Source organism: Camellia sinensis, chromosome 5 (genome assembly GCF_055761805.1).
Source record: "Camellia sinensis isolate YWXY chromosome 5, ASM5576180v1, whole genome shotgun sequence".
NCBI classification, from domain to species: Eukaryota; Viridiplantae; Streptophyta; class Magnoliopsida; order Ericales; family Theaceae; genus Camellia; species Camellia sinensis.
In genome coordinates, this window is record NC_138965.1 from 183,499,623 (window position 1) to 183,518,478 (window position 18,856).

An 18,856-nucleotide genomic window follows, 5' to 3' on the forward strand; every position below is an offset into this window, starting at 1 on the left:
ACATCATTAACACGTGAAGAAGTTTTAGCATTATCTGATCTCTGAAATTTTTGCATTAAAGTAAAACCATCGACAAAAAATAACATGCACCAAATGATGTAAGCATAATTATTTTGGTTGTTTTTATGAACGGTTTGTGAATAAGCCAGACACATTTTCCGCATCAAAATTGCACATACGACAAAACTAGGAAGAAATTTGATTTATTGAAGAAAGAGATTTTTTTTTTTGCACTCGGGTAATTTATACAAAAAGATTACGCAATTATAGTAGTCTATTTCTAGCATTGAGGAATTTTTCTTAAAATGGGAACAAAGGAAATTACATCAAAATTATTGAGTTTTGCTAGGTTGAAATGCTGCACCATAATTAACCAGGTTTCTAGCAAGCATATGGATATAGGCCTAATTTCATTGGCATTAAATGGACTTGATAGCCCAATAAACCTCATATGCCTCTGTTTGGCAAGTTGATTTTCAGGTTTTTTTGGCTATTTTAATCACAAAAAACAAAATAGGCTATTTTAGCCATAACAAACAAAACATCACATCCAACCTATAATCATTACATTCTTCTCTCACAAAAAAAGTCAAAAAAGTCAAAAAGCCAAAAAGACCTTCCCAAACCAAGCTTTTTAGCCCAGGCTAAAATAGCCAAAAAAATTAAAAAGTCAAAAAGCCAATATAGCTTATCTAATGAGGTCTGCAGTCCCAAAATCAAGATGATCACCTTTTGCCGTGTCATAACAAATAATAATAATAAAAGTAAACTAATTCAAGACATAAAAAAAAATAAAAAATAAATTTTGATTCTTCACATTATTTATAGATTTTTATTTATTTATTTAGGAATCAGTGTTAAACTGCTTGGTGTAATTTCTATTTACAACTTGGTAGATAAAAATAATTCAAATTAATTAGGAAAAAGTTGATTATTTAGAAATTAAGAAATGTATAGTTTTAATTTTTTACTTTTTTACCATCAATTTTTAACTGATGATAAATTGAACCAAACAAACTTGCTGTAGTGTATGGTATGACAGGACAGGGGGGTGGTGTATGTACACAATCACATGGAGAGGGCCATAGGCATGTGGGGATTGTTGAGTATAGCCAAATGTTGCAACAAGAAAAAAATAAGTGTCCACCATCCATTTCCCACTGCCCCCCTCCTAAGGGCATATCTGCTTTTTAAGGGACACCTCAATCAACCAATGTTACCCTTAACATGGTATCCAACATTAATATGCAACAAAGTGTTTTTCATTCTTTTTATTAGAAAGTAATGAAAAAATAAAAAACAGGGACACATGAAGCACATGCTAGGGGGGTTAGTACTCACTGTCCTTTGTGGCCCCAACCATTCCCTTGCAGGAGATTGATCTATCAAAAAGAGAGATTATGAAATGGGTGATGGACAATAGTATTATCTTAAAACATAAAAAATAAATACAAATTAACAGAATGTTTTGCCATTTTAGCAATGCAAACTTTTCTCGTGATTGATGCCAAAATGCCAAAATGACAGTGCCAAGACCAAATTTTGCCGTGTTATTGTGTTAAAATGTTATAATTTAGCCTCTGTTTGGCAAGATGGTTTTCAGGTTTTTTTTGGCTATTTTAGCCACAAAAAACAAAATAGGCTATTTTAGCCATAACAAACAAAACATCACATCCAACCTATAATCATTACATTCTTCTCTCACAAAAAAAGTCAAAAAAGCCAAAAAGCCAAAAAGCCCTTCCCAAACCAAGCTTTTTAGCCCAGGCTAAAATAGCCAAAAAAGCCAAAAAGCCAAAAAGCCAACCTACTTCCCAAACCAAGCCTTAGTAACCAGTAGCGGAACCAAGAAATTAAATCAGAGAGGGCACTTATTAATTATAACATTGAAAATTTTTACAAAATATTTCATATAAATTTTTACGATTAGTTTCAAGAAAGATATATATATATATATATATATATATATATATTATTTGTAATTAGTATATCATGGACAATATATAAAAAAAAATCATAGATATAAATTTAAAATAAATTATATAATGATAAAATAATTTTTTATACAAAATTTCAATAAAAATTCAATATGAAATGAATTTGTGGACCGCAACATGATAGAGGTAGAGAGAGAGTTTTGCCAAATTTTAACAATTAGGAAGAAATTTTTTAGAAGTTTTGTCAAATTTTATTTTTGACAAGGAATGTAGATCAGTGGAGATGCTCTTTAAGTACCAAAATGCTATAATTTGATAACCTTTTTTTAATGGTGTAAATGCTATTTAAAATATAACAAATGCAAATATTATTGATGGATGAGACCGGTAGACTCTACAATAAATTAAGGTTTAGAGAAGAAAAAAAAATTAGGGGCAAAATTACTTTTTAGGAACGAAATATTTTTGTTATCAAAGTATCATTATTATATTTTTAATGATAAAATTGAACAATTATGATGAATTACTTTTCTTTTGAGATTTTGTCAAATTTTGGCAATGACAACGATTCTATTTGGTAGAGCTTTTTTAAGTTAAAAGTTGATAATCAGAAAGCAGGAGTCAAAAATACTCTTATCCCAGCTTTCAAATAATCAATTTTTTTTTAGTTTATTTAAACTATTTCTGCCTAATAAGCTATAAGCAGAAGCTGCACCAAATAGTTTGACATAAATTCCTATATTAAAATAAGTTACAATCACCTTAAAAAATTGTAACAAACAGCCCCAACTCTTTTGACATGCAATTAAAGTTTCCCTAATACAAATTCAAGTGCATTATGAGGTGGCCTACACAAATTCAAATTCACTTATTTGAGGTTTTTAATAATATTATGAACTGCAAAGGATTATGAGGATCTAGGAGAGCTGGTGAATAGAAAATTGTGATAACATTAATGTCCTTCGCTAATAAATGAAAATCTTCTTAGAATAAAATACACTTAAAGTTAGACAATCAACGTTGTAGTAGATTAATTTAATGTGCTTGGGAGTTAAAAACTGCACAGTTCCCTTAAACCTCAACCTTTTAGTAGTTGGACACTGTTTATTAATATACTAATTAAAAAGAATAATTATCACAAATGTGGTTGTGTAAATGAATGTAATTAACCAACCAACCAACCATAAAGGCAAATAATTGAAAAAATAAAATAAAATAAAATTGCGTAGCTATTGCTAAATCCATGGCCTTTTTAGGGAAATTATTCAATAATTCCGGTGTGTTACGTGTCTGTTCTGTACTCCCTAACCAATCATCATTTAATATGTCTTCTCATATTCTTCAGCCACCCAACACAATATCTCACATTCTCCACCTTCTCCACCAATCATAATACTATAGAATATTACGTGCCTATCTTTTGAAATTACTGAATAATTATCCACCTTTTTAAGTTATATCAAACATCTCTCTTTCTCACATCACATGGGTAGGGCAGGCTTTATGCGAGAAGGAGATGTAGATATAATACAATCATAACGGTTGGAAATTTAACAATCTTCTTTTCATTTTAATAGACAACTGGATCTTAATATTTTGAAATTTGCTTAAAAAGAGCGCCTCAATGACCAAACCAAAATACTATACATATATTTTTAATTTTTTATTGTGTAATTAGTTGTTAGTTACTATTAGTAATAATCTAAGAAGCTAGTTTTTTTCTTCTTTTTTTTTTTTAATAGAAAATGAAATTACATGCCCTCATCATGAGCATTTCTCTCTAATTGAAGTTACAATGATAAGGTTTTTTTTTTGTAAGAAATTAGTTGTCACATTGATGAATGCACTGGAAATCTTGAAAGATACAAACCACGAGCATGGGTGATGGAGAGACAAGTGAGGCCACTCTCTTTATTGCTTTTTTTTTCCCTTCTTCTGAGAAATGAAATAACTGAGAGTCATATATAGTGCCCTTTTTTTGTTGGTGTTGTCCAATCAAATAGGGCACGGCATGCCTATCTTCTTCTTTTTCCTTATCTTTTTAGATACATTTTTGAGTTTGTTACCCAATTTGGCAATGGTATTGGCTTGGTGGATCAATTTATTCAATACTTTACAGCAATGGTCTTTGTTTTTTTTTTTAATCCTTACTTGTAATCAATACAAACAAACATGCATGGACTTAAAAAGCTACAATTTTTACTTCAAAGTTTACAACTTTATAGCATTATTTTTGCAATGATTACACCAAATTTTACTTCAAGTTAATACTTTTTTTTTGGGGGAGCTGATAAATTCTATTGACATATGGAAAATAATGAAGCCCTCTAATGTCCATGTGACATACAAAAAATGATAAACTAATCTACTTAGGGTCTAGACCAAAAAAATAAAATAAAAATAAAAGAAATCTATCATGTTTGAAGCCTTGAATTAATTGATAAGGATATAACAGTAGTACTATATATACCAATTATTATACTAATTAGTGTGCCAACACATGATAAGGATAAACATGTCCCCTTTTGCTAGCATTTATAAATCAATTTATATTTAGCTTATTTTCTTAAAAAAGTGACTAATGGTGTTTGGTTGTAATTTTAAATTATAACTTATTATCTTTTGCTTTAATTATATCTTTTAAAGTTATTCTGTATATTTACACAATAAAAAACTATATGATTGCTTATTTAACCAAGCATATCAATTTTTTTCACACACTATCAAAACTATGCAAAATAGATTTACTACTTATTTTAAGTCTTTTAAGTTAATAATGGCCCCGTTTGGTAGAGCTGTGGGAAAGTGATTATAACTTATAGCCTAACAGTTTATAGCTTATAACTATGAACATAAGCTGATTTTTGACTTATAAATTAAGCTTCTCCTCCCCTACTTAAAGAATAAGTTGATTTTTGACTTACAAAAAGCTATAAGTTGTATTGTTAAGCTGAACCAAATACATCAAAATAGCTTAAATTAAACTAAAAACTAAAATAAGATAGAAATAAGCCCTACCAAACAGGACCAATATCAAAAGCTATATGCTAATGTTACCAAATAAACCCACATTGGCGTTGTTTATTGCAGCTTGAATGGGCTGCTTATGAATTTTTTATTTGATATTCTATGTTAAACCATTTATTGTATTTTCTACTTATAGTTTATATAGTAAAAATAACTAAATTGAATTTTTTTGGATTATTCTAAGGGATGCTTTTAAATCCTGTTTGTAAATTATTAACTTTCAACTTGAAATATCGCCTACTTGGTGTAACTTCTAACAATTTAAAAACTAATAGAAGTAGAACCTAAACACACATTTTTCTCTAATTTCAAATAATCAATTTAAAAAAAAAAAAACTTATTTAAGTTATTTTTGTCTTATTAACTATATGCAAAAGTTACGCCAAATACTTTAACACAAAATTTTCAAAAAATTAAAATTATAAATTATAAACACTTTATATAAACTGTACCAAATAGCTTACTAGTAATTCATTAAAAATTAGGGTTCATAGTTGCTTACAGCTTGAACTAAGATTGATCCCTTGCTTGTCTGTCATGTGTAACAAATGGTTATAGCCTTATAGGGCTTGGTCCACAAGCCTCCATTTTAGGGCACCCCACATGAGATGGAAAAAAAAAAAAAAAGGGCATGTCAACCATGCTTTAAAAATGCTTATGAATTATCTAATGATGCTTGTTTGGTTACAATTCAAATCATTACCATTTTCAAATGATTTTACCTAACGTGACATAAATTATATCTTAATATGCTTAGATCAGAGTACTTAATTATTATATATTTATATTTCTTGTGTTTTAATGTATACCTTATCCACATCCTGTAGCCGGCTTCAGTAGTTGAGGAGCACTAATCAAATTGTCATTTCCATTTTTGATGTTTTTGTTTGTGTTTTCCGAAACAAAAATAATAAAAAAAATTTAAAGACACTCATCTTTTTTTTTTCTTTTTTCTTTTTTCTTTTTGGTGCGCAAAAAAAAAAAAAAAAAAAAGTGTTTCTAATTAGAACATTCAATTTCTCAAAACAATTTGCTGAGTAAATTTAGTGTCAGTTTCACTTTTTGTTTTTGTTTTTTAATTTTTGATAATATAAAACAAAAAATGATACAAAACATGCAATTTAACTCTAGTTTAATGCTCAATATTTGTTAAGGTACATTCGAAGTTGCATATGCACAAAAGTTGCAGATGAACGAACATAGAAATTGATCACAGAATCGGACACAAAATATACTAGACTTTCACTAATGAAATTTTGATGTGAACTCAATTGTTGCTAATTTTAGTTGAGCTATCATTATAATATACTAAAGAAACAATATAAAGGGACAAGACTGTTAAGACCGTGTGGGACATACTAACAATGTTTACATACATTAATTCATCTTTCAAATAATGCATGAGATTGACGGAGACGTATTCATGGGTTGGATGTTGTAGTTCAAGGATTCAAAATATGGAACAGATATATGGGTTAATGCTAGCTAGCTCACCTAATGATTGTTTAAATATAATATTTATTATAAGAATCTATGGTGAATGCACATTTTCCTATAGTTTGTTTGATTAATTCTTTGAAGGGTTTACAACCTCATAAACCACAAAATTTGATTAATTCTAACTTATATAGTTGAATTGGTCTTTTGGCCATGTGTTTTCATTACAAATTATACATAAATTTTTTTACTGAAAAATGCATTATATATAGTGTGACAACACTACATCCATTTTGGTATGATACTTTTGGCAATTCACCAAGACTTTTTACTAGTGTTTCATATATTTTGGTTAAGGAAAAAGTAAATTACCTTCAACAGCTGAAGAAGAAAAGAAGGCAATAAAGATGCTTGATTATTTTTAATGAACATTTATGAAGCTGGTTCAACTGGAACAACAACATCATTGAACATCTAACTATAGGAAATGTTACAGTGTGCATCTTTTTGAAAATATTGTAAAAAAAATTACAACTTTTATAATGAAAGTTACGATTTTTATATCAAAGTTATAAATGACGAGGGTGTGAAAAGTTATGAATGAAAAGATTATGCTTTTTATGGTAAAAATTATACTTTTTGCGTGGCATATTATATTCACTTTTTTTTTGGGATACACATGGTAGCCTTTCCCTCTACGTACATTGTATGCTTGATAATTTATTTATGTGCATTCATTTGTGTTTAATTTTTCTCTTAAATTTTGGTTGCTCAGTGTTTGCTAAAGAAAGGATTTTTGAGAATACCAACACTGTATAATCAAAGAAAAATCAGATGTATACAGTCTTATTTACATTTGCAGAACAAGGCTGTTTACAGAGGGGATGAGATCTCACCCTGATTGGTTTTGTTTTTAAAATTTTGTTTTTAATTCTTTTTTTTTTTTTTTGTAAAAAATCAAAAACTAATTTAGTGAAAAAAAGTAATAGAAATAAAAAACACTCATTATTTTCATAAGGTTATTTCCTTTTTGGGATGTAAATTACTTTTGAAAATTCAAAGGTATCTCTTTGATGTTTACTTTTGACAAACTACTTTTTATTTTTCAAAAAATAAATTCTGAAAATAAACTAAACAAGGCAATTGTAGTTTTATTTATTTGCAAATAATAATAAAAAAAGGAGATGCCATATGGTTTGAACTCAAATTGATGATGTCCTCTCAAATTTGTCCGATTCCTTCAAAACTCATTACAGCTTCCAAATGAAGAGCCTATGACTCCGTCTCGGAGTCCAGTAGTGATTCAAATTTATAGTTTATAATAACAATAATAATAAATATATTATTAATTAATTAAAGATTAATCACTATGATGACAAACTGGAAGAATCCAAAAGTACGTGCTACCTTTGTTAAAGAATTCGCTTGGCATGATAAGAATCATAACTCTTTTCTTGGGTCTACTAATTTACTTTCTATCCCTTTTTTTAATGCTTGCATAACTAGAAAACCTAATGTATTATAGAGTATAATATGTTTACTTGAATTTATAAATTTGTTTTATATTTTTTGTTTAAAAAAAAATTTAATTTCACAAAAATTATCATCAATTTTTTAAAATTATATTAAAAAAAAAACTTCTCCTAAAAAGAGAAAATCATATAAAAACGATGAGTTTTTTTTTTTTATATATTTTTAACTAAATTGATTTTTATTTATTAAAAAAAGAAAACAAATTTTTAAAAGTCAACCCAATAAAGTGATGCATAATCTTTCACACTCTTTTAATGAGAGATTAAAAGTAAAAGGAAAATGGGACAGATCAAAAATAAAATTTGAATATTATAATATTTTTATTGTGTTGTATTTATTTTTAAATAAATAGATAATAATTATATTTTTTAAAGAAAATCATTATTTTATTTATTTATTTATTATCAAATCTCGAGAAGGTTTTCTTTATTTATATTTTTTTAATGTTTGGATTTGTTTAGAGATGACCCCAGCTGCCCACACGTGGGTCCAATATTCTTGGTACAGCTCCGTTATTATACCCTGTAATTGGATTTTTCTATGATACATGAAGGTGATTTTATGTATCATAGGTAAATAAATTTGGACCATTATATTTAAAAGTAAAATAAATTTTGGGTAAAATAGATATACTTCCTTTGAGATTTGGTTAAATTACAGATATTCTTTTGAGATTTCAGAAATTACATCTTGCCTCCTAAAGTTTGTATTTTCATAACAATTTGTCCTCTAAGGTTTAAATTTCATAACAAATTACTTCCTAATTTGTTATGCAAATATAGCATTTAGGAGGAAATTTGTAATTTTTCAAACCTCATGGGGTATTTGTAATTTAGCCAAATCTCGAGAGGGGTATATGTAATTTGCCCATAAATTTAACTATTGATTGATAATAATTAAAATCAGGTTAAGAAATTTAGGTAGTTTCGTAAAATACATGGTAGCTTTCAATAGTTTTAAAACCAAAAAGTGATTTTCAACTTACTACAATAACTAATTATACTTACTATTTGATATGATTATATTTACTATTTTTAATAACTATACTTACCATTCAATTATTAATAAAATACACTTAACTTGCTATTCAGGTAACAAGTAAACTTAAAAATAAGTTACAATAAATTTTCAAAACCTCTAAAATAAATATAAAATTTATAAAATGGAATTTAAGAAAAATATATACAAAATAAATGTGAATTTTATACATTTTATTATAATTTATTACATTTTATGAAATATGATTTATTTATTTATTTATCTAGTTTCCTTTTCATTTACCACACTTGAAAATAATAAATGCAATTAATGAAGAAATATAATTAATTAAATATAAAAAAATTAAAATTTATTTGAAGATTCCATGAATAAAATTTTATATTTATTTTAAAAAATTTTGAATATTTGAACATTTGAAGATAAGATTATTGTTGATTTGGAACTTCTTAGGTAAGAATCTATGTCTCTATAGTCTTTATCTCTTTTTTTACTTTAATTTTCCATGATATTTTGAATTTATAAATTTTAATGTTTTGTTGGAACAACATTTCACCTAGTTAAAAGAAAAATTATGAGATTTAAGTGGTAAGAAAAAAAAAATCAAGTTTGATGAAATAGTAAGTACAGTCTTAAGTTTTGTTTAAATGATTGATTAACCAAGTCTACTAAAATAGTATGTAGAATCTCATTGAGTAGTGAGTATTATTTAAGTGACGAGTCAAGTTTGATAAAGTAGTAAATAGAGTCTAATTGAGTAGTAAACGTTGTTTAAGTGATGAGTCAAGTTTAATAAAGTAGTAAGTAGAGTCTCATTGAGTAGTAAGTGTTATTTAAATGAGTGATAAGTCAAGTTTGATAAAGTAATAAGTAGAGTCTCATTGAGTAGTAAGTGTAGTTTAGATGAGTGGTAAGTAAGTCTGATAAAATAGTATTGTTTAAATGAGTGGTTTCCAACTTATTACAGCAACTAAACGTACTTACTACTTGATATGGTTGTACTTACTATTCCACATAACTACGCTTATCATTCAAACATTAATAAAATTCACCTAACCTCTAAAATAAATATAAAATTTATAAAATAGAATGTAAACAAAAAAAAAAATGTACAAAATAAATATGAAATTTATAAATTTTATTATAATTTTTTACATTTTATGGAATATGATTTTTTATTTATTTATTTACTTAATGGCAATGAATGGCAATAAATGAAACCTAGTATCTTTTTTTATCTACCACAATAAATGCAATTAAATGAGAAATATGATTAACAAAATATAGGAAAATTTCAAATTCATTTGAAGATTCCATAAACAAAATTTGATGTTCATTTCTAAACCTTTTGAAGATGTTTATTTCAAAATTTGATGTTCATTTCTAATAAGTAGAGTCTTATTGAGTAGTACGTGTTGTTTAAATGACTGATAAGTCAAGTTTGATAAAGTAGTAAGTAAAGTCTCATTTAGTGGTAAGTGTGATTCAAATGAGTGGTAAGTCAGCTTTGGTAAAGTAGTAAGTACAGTCTTATTGAATAGTAAGTGTGGTTTAAATGAGTGGTAAATCAAGTCTAATGATATAGTAAGTGCAGTCTCATTAACTAGTAAGTGTAGTTTAAATGGCTGATAATTCAAGTTTGATAAAATAGTAAGTAGAGTCTCATTGAGTAGTAAGCTCGTTTGGGAAAGAGACTTTGTGGCTTCTTTTGGCTAAAATAGTCACAAAAAAACAAAATAGGCTTTTTAACCCAATAAGACAAAATATCACATCAAACCCATAATTTTTACATTATTTCTCTCACAAAAAAAATCAAAAAAGCTAAAAAAGGCAAAAAACTCTTCCCAAACAAGGCTTTTTAGCCCTAAGCTAAAATAACCAAAAAGTCAACCCACTTCCTAAACGAATACTAAGTGTGATTATGATAAAGTAGTAAGTACAGTCTCATTGAGTAGTAAGTGTGGTTTAAATGAGTGTTAAGCCAAGTCTAATAAAATAGTAAGTAGAGTTTTATTGAGTAGTATGTGTTGTTTAAATGACTGATAAGCCAAGTTTGATAAAGTAGTAAGTAGAGTCTCATTGAGTAGTAAGTGTGATTTAAATGAGTAGTAAGTCAAGTTTGATAAAGTAGTAAGCACAGTCTTATTGAGTAGTAAGTGTGGTTTGAATGAGTGGTAAGTCAAGTCTGATGAAATAGTAAGTACAGTCTCATTGACTAGTAAGTGCGGTTTAAATGAATAATAAGTCAACTTTGATAAAGTAATAAATAGAGTCTTATTGAGTAGTAAGTGTGATTCCGATAAAGTAGTAAGTATAGTTTCATTGAGTAGTAAGTGTGGTTTAAATGAGTGTTAGGTCAAGTCTGATGAAATAGTAAGTAGTCTTATTAAGTAGCAAGTGTTGTTTAAATGACTAATAAGTCAAGTTTGATAAAGTAGTAAGTTGTCACGACCCAAACCCGCCCCTATGGGTTTAGCACCGTAACTGGCCAGTAATCCGAGATTACCGAAGGCCTGCTTAACAGTAATACAGTAATACAGAGTACAGGTGCTGGCGAAAGCCAAAACAGTAATTAAAAGATGTCTAATGAGCTGTGACAGTCTATATGCAAAAAGACTTTTCATATATATATATATACAATCAATACCAAAACAGTATATACAATATATACAATCATTCAGGACAGTGACTTAATCCCTATTAGAACAGTACAGTACAACACCATTCAGTCTATATAGTAATTACAAAACAGATACAAAAAGGGGGAAACTAAAACACCCCAAAAGCCCTAGCTTGAAGGACTTGGAACCTCTCAGTGAAGCACAGTGGTTGGCTCGACAAAACTGGAGTGTACCCTGACGCTTCTAGCAACAGTCCGGTGCCTGTACACCTATATATATATATATATATATGAGCAGTGAGCTACAGCCTAGTGAATAACATATGCGTAAAGAGGTTAAGAATGAATGTCCTTCCAGTATTGGAAATAGTCATTTCAACAGTATATCAGTCATTCAGAAACTATAATAGTCATATGTGGTACACCCAATAGCAAAACAGTACAGTAGGTCTTAACAGACCAAGCAGTCAATGATGGCCATCAGTAATGGTTCCAAACATGGGAACCGACATAGATCTCTGTAACAGTAGCAGTAACAGTTCAGTAACAGTATATCACTATGGATGCCACAAATACAGTTCACAAATAGAACAACATTCATTCAGTAAACAGTGCCATTTCATAAAGCAGTACAGTCATTTGTTCAGAAAATAATCTCAATTGAACATATCTTTACAACATGGTTACTCACAGAGTTCTGGGTTACAGATAAGCTAATATGCGTCCTCGGATGCCAACCCTACACAGTTACAGAGTGAACACACACTAAGCTACACAGTTGGGAAAAATAATAACTAAATCCCCAATTTGCCTCGGTGTGGTTCTACATCAATATCCTCATTAAGATGCCTTAAACTAGGCCTAAGAATGCCTAGAATGGAATGAGGATGCAAAGATGCACTTTCAAAATATTTTCAGAATTTTCAGAAAACAAAGGTCACGCTCGAGCGTGGGTTTCCCCGCTCGAGCGGACATGCAAACAAAAGGCTTCGCTTGAGCGTAAACTTTCCCGCTCGAGCGTACTGCAAAAGTACTAGATGTGCGAAAATCACGCTTGATGGGCGCTCGACACCCGCTCGAGCATGTGACACAAGTCCTTGCTCAAGCGTGAAAAACCCCGCTCGAGCGGACTGTAAACACAACAAAAGTGCTGGATACACGAATTTCCCGCTCGAGCACCACTTACCTCGCTCGAGCGGGAGTTCAACCTCAAGCTCAAAATCAAGTTTTAATGCATCAAATTCGATCCTCCTGGGCCAATTTTCTGAAAAACACTTTAAAACTCATATTATAACATGATTCAAAGCTCAATTTGTAAAATCAAGGCCCAAAGGTAGTTCAATTGAACACAAATTCAAACAAATTGCATGAACATGATGTAAAACATAACATGTATGAATTAAATCAACTTCAAGCTTCCAAAACATGAACAAATGAGCCAATTCTTTCTATAACAAGATGAATTCATGGACTATAATAATAATATGGACATGCATGCAAGAATTTCTTTGAAAACAACCTCAAACTTCAAGAGATGCACATGCATGCATGAATTAAGCCTCTATCCAACAATCTACAACCAATTTATGATCTTAAGCTCCTATTTACCATGAAACAGGCAACAATTAGCTTGAATTCACAAACAAGAAGGTAAATGTCCTACTTTAGGTCTTGAATGCAAGATATGAGAGCTCAATTATGCAAATTATCCTTCAAATCTTTCAATTCTCTAAGCAATTCTCTAGATGAAGCCAAGTTTCTCTACTGCTCTCTCTCTCTCATTCGGTTTTGCTCTCAAAATGGCTGAGGGAAATGTTGTATCAAAAGTGTATAAGGTGAAGAGAGGTTAGCCTAGATTACTCCACTAGGTGGTAAATTTGTAGATAAGTCCAACCCTTGTAATTTATCATTATTAAATCTAATTTAATCATACCCAATCAAATATCAATTAAATATGCCATAAAATTATATAAATCTTAATTAGCACAAAACATCAATCAATTTCAGATTCGGCCGCCGATAAGGCCTTCAATTTGCAATTTAAAGCAAAAAGCATGAACATATAATTTAACAGTCAACAGATAGAATTGCATTCAAACTAGCACAATCAATCAATCAGTTTAGTAATTCAGTCAATCAGTCAGTTAACATGCTTAATCATAGATTAACACTATTCAGTGGTGAGGGTTGTCATATAAGTAGAGTCTCATTGAATAGTAAGTGTGATTCAAATGAGTGGTAAGTCAAGTCTGATAAAATAGTAAGTACAGTCTTATTGAGTAGTAAGTGTGGTTTAAATGAGTGGTAAGTCAAGTCTGATAAAATAGTAAGTACAGTCTCATTGACTAGTAAGTGTGGTTTAAATGGTTGACAAGTCAAGTTTGATAAAGTAATAAGTAGAGTCTCATTGAGTAGCAAGTATGATTCTGATAAAGTAGTAAGTACAGTTTTATTGAATAGTAAGTGTCGTTTAAATGAGTAAATAGCAATTTTAACCAGTAAATAGCAATCCCAATAAAACAATCAAAGATAAATCGACACAACGATTTTAAGTGAAAAAATCACAATTGAAGCGCCTCCAAATGTGATAAAAAATTACGGGCAAAAGTCACAAAACAATCCACTAAGAAAATATAAAGGAATCATACAAGTGTACTCTCAATTACTTAGTGAATCTACGCCCGAATCGAACCGACCCCTATGTGCCTCTTCTAGTCTCGTTTTCACCTCGGAATTGTCTTGTACAACGCTGAATCCACAACGCCGACGTCGAATCACGACAATAAGCCACTCTAGAACCCACCAAAGATTCAGGCCCAAATTCTTTGGAATCCACCGAAGAACAACTCTCTCTTTTATGAATAAAACAAAACAAACCCTTTGATATAATCCAATCAATTCATGATATAAACTCTTACAGATATCAAAGGAAACAAGCAAAGAAACTCAAAAAAAAAAACCCTAATACCCAAGAAGAAGATCTGGAAGCTGTACCTTAAAACCTAACTGAACCGTAGCTTTTATAGCAAACAGATCCGTAATCTCCGCTCAAGTGGGAGAATGGCCGCTCGAGTGGAGTGACTAAAATGTGTGTGACTAAACAGGGTTTACACTCGAGCGCAAGAATGGCCACTTGAGCGGAAAAAAACAACTCTTAGTACTTTTGTAGGCAAGGGAAATTGCTGAAAGGATTGTGTCTCCGTTCGAGCACACAATTGGCTTCTTGAGCAGACAAACAACTTCGACTGTAAATTTATTTTTTGCTTCGGGGACAAACATGATAGGATTAAGATCACAAACTCCTATGCATAGACACAATTTGTGTTGGATTCATATCTAAAACTCATAGCATTACTGAAATAAAATAACAAATAAAATTACAATTAAAAAGAGTTTTGTCGAATGAGATTGCCAAGAACAAAAACCTAACAAAATTTAATGAAAAAAAAGTATAATATCATTGACTAGTAACTAAAGTTTATTGAAATGGTATTTTATTAATTAGTAAGTCATCTTTAATTAAGTAATAAGTAGGGTTGATTGAATAGTAAGTGGAAACTTACTAAGTAAGTAGTAAAGGAAAATTCATTAATTAGTAAGCTGAGTTTAATTGAGTAATAAGTAGAATCAAATGAAGTAGTAAGTGAAAGCTAATTGAGTTTTATGCAATAGAGTACGATAATCACTCAAAATTTGTGAAGTTAGTATTCAATGGGTCTACAACAAAAATTTTCTTAAGAAAATTACACATTATTGGATTATTTATAAAATAATTATAGATTAATAAAAAAAACTATAAAATTATAAATTTTATCATTAGTTTAATTTTTTATTTTTCTAAAAAAAATATGCTGAGATGTAATTCCTCAACACCTCTTCCCTCACAAGGAGGGAAAAAAAAACTTTCTGTTGAAAAAAATGGTTTTTTGGTGACTTTAATTAAATATTAAAGTGGGTCCCAACCATCTATTGTGTTGGGTCCAAGTGGGTCTAGATACTTTGCAATGAGATCTTTACACCACAAATAGTATAGCCAAAACCATTGAAAATTGAATGAGAAATTGCCCCATGAAGTTAGCTTCATAAAAGAGTTAATGGGGTTTGTAACTTCTGCCTTTATTGCAGAGTTTAATAGTGCATTAATGGGGTTTGTAACTCCTGCCTTTATTGCAGAGGTTAATGGTGCATTAGTAACCAGCCATAAAGGCTGGAGGCTTCTCCTCTCTCCCCTATACATGTATAAATTGAGACCCTCCTGTCAAGTCTCCAACACAGAAATTGTTTCTTCCATTCTTTAGTCAGTTTGCCAGAAAGTTCCTACTGTAAGAGAGTGCTGCCACTGTTTTTGTTCGCTAAGCTAGATAGAGATTGCTTCTGTCGTAGCTGGTTTTTGACCGTCGTATCCTGGGAGACAGACGCCGGGATTCCTCAAGCACTCGACCCGTGAGGCGGCGAAATCTGTTTTAAGGAAACTGCTACTGTGCAGGCTTCGGTTTGGTTTCTTTACCATTTTATTGTTTTGTGTATTTCTGTTGAAATTTAGTTGTAGTTATCAGTATATGTTTTTGGTATATAATTTTGGTTTCTTCATAAATCTATTTAATTAATTTCACAATTTGAACAACAAGTTTAAAACAGATTTCTATATTTTTTTTTTTCTATGAAATTGATCGAATAAATTTATATAGACACTTGTATAATGTTACTGGGAACTGTTGCGGAATTGCTCCCTATTTCAATGATTGTAATTTATGCAATGTGATTCTCTAATTGCTTAGTTTAATTAGAATGCTCTATCATAATTTGTATACTTAATTATATTAATCTGATCTTATTTTATGCGTATGGTTCATCATTCCCCTTCTATGATTTGCATGAATTTTAAGGTTATAAAATATAATTTATGAATTTTGCAATTTTGACATGCTAATTCTATTTTAGGTTTTAATTTGTTGCATGCTTATTATTTTCTAGACTAGATTACATGATTTAATCTTTAGAATTTTTTGCATGTTAATTGTTAAATGATTATATACTTGAAGTGCTTGGTTATTAGTTTATTACATATAAACAATTCAAATTATTTACATAAACTGCATGCTACTTATTTGGTTTCATCCTATTTGACTAATGTTGCATATGTATATTTTGGTTTTGCATGCTTCTAGCTTTACTATCTAATTTGCATGTGAAATTGCTTCTAGTTTTCTAGAGTTATACACATAAGTTATTTCCATGTTTATTATTTAATAATTCTTATATAATTTTTAAGATTTGTAATATGTGGTTTTATTTCCATGAATAGTGTGTGATTTAATTGGATGAATTAAAGTTTGAATTAAATGTTGTTCCTTGGAGTTATAAAATTTGTGTAACTTGCCTATATTTATTTACATGGTTACTGTGTATTAAATTCTTATATAATTTATGGCAATTAATTTTTAATTTAATGTAGAAGTTATAAGGTTTTGTAACTTGTATAGTATCTTAATTCCTTTGTTATTTTGCTATTCTATGATTTGCTAGAAGGTTAAATAATATTTGATTGTATGTACAATTGCTTTAGATTAGTTGCTTTATATTATGTTGTCGTTTGCTACTAACTCTCTTTGTAGGCATACCTAAGCATGGAAAGGCTTTTGGACTAAATAGAATCCTTATGGATTGGCTATTTTATTTAAATATTTGAAGCATGTTTGCTTGAGATGTAGTTGGTTTGTTTACCAGTTTGTAGTAGTAAGTTTTATTTGCTTATTTTGTTGTAGTAATTATTTTACATTGCTTGTAAAAGTTTTGGACCTTGGTTTGTTTTAACCTAGTTCATCCTAAGAAAATTTAATTCTTAAAATTGTTTATCACGGACTAGGAGTCAACATGCTCTTAAAAGTTTTGTCAAAAGGTTAACTGTGTTTTAAGTGGGACCGATGTGACCCATCCAGTATTCCTGGGAACTTTCTTGACCATGTTCGATTCTAGGTTTTTGTGGTGAGACTAATTTTGAATTAACTTTTCATCTAAGGGATTTTCTAAGGGTTAAGTTTAATTTCTAGAACATAGAAGTGATATTTTGGTGTAATTTTCGAAATGGCAACTATCACTGATGCTGCTGCTACTGCTAATGTTGGTGGGGATCTGAACCCCGGGGCAACTGGGTTGCCAATCCCTACTGTTGTGACCTCTGTGGTTAACCCTGGTGTTACTCCGGCTGTTCTGGGAGGACCGCTTAGTCACCATGAGCGCCCATAAAAGTTTACTGGAAAAAACTTTAAGAGATGGCAGCAGAAGATGCTGTTTTACTTGACCACGTTAAACCTTGCAAAGGTTCTGAGCGAGGATCCTCCAGCCGTGGCAGAGAATGAGCCTGACAGGCAGAAAGTCATGGCGCTTGACACATGGAAGCAGACAGACTATCTTTGCCGGAACTATGTGTTTAACAGCTTGGCAGACTCACTCTATAGTGTGTTTTGTTCCAAGAGCTCAGCAAAAGGGTTATGGGAATCTCTGAACAAAAAGTACAAGATTGAGGATGCCGGGGCAAAGAAATTTGTGGTTGGCCGATTCCTTGATTTTAAAATGATAGATTCAAAAACTGTGATGAGCCAAGTCAAGGAGTTTCAAGTGATCTTGCATGAAATTCATGCTGAGGGGATGCCTTTGAACGAGTCATTCCAAGTTGCTGTGATCATTGAGAAACTTTCCAATGGTTGGAAGGATTTCAAGAACTACTTGAAGCACAAGCGTAAGGAAATGTCAGTTGAAGAGCTGGTTGTCCGACTCCGGATTGAGGAGGATAATAGAAAGAAATGAGGGAGTACCTCCTCAGTAAAAGCCAATGTCATTGAGCATGGCAAATCTTCTGAGATAAGAAAGAAGCCCCCTGTGAACAAGGGCTCTAAGTTGGGGCCTAGAGGTGGTGTTGTAAAGAAGCCGGCTTACAAGCCACCGGAACCAAGTTATCGGTTCTTTGGGAAGTGTTATAATTGTGGTAGCGAGGGGCATCGGGCTAGTGACTGCCACAAGCAGAAGAAGCCATACAAGACTAAACCTTGTGCTCATATGGCAAATTTACAAGAGCACTCCCATGAGGAGGATGATATGCACTTGTCTGCCGTTGTCTCTGAGGTGAATTTGGTGGGTTCAAACCCAAGAGAATGGTGGATTGATACTGGGGCTACACGCCACATCTGCTCCGAAAAGAAGCTGTTTACAACTTTCGAGCCGGTTACAAACGGCGAGAAGTTGTTTATGGGAAACTCTGCTACCTCGATTGTTGAGGGGAAAGGAAAGGTGGTCTTGAAGTTGACGT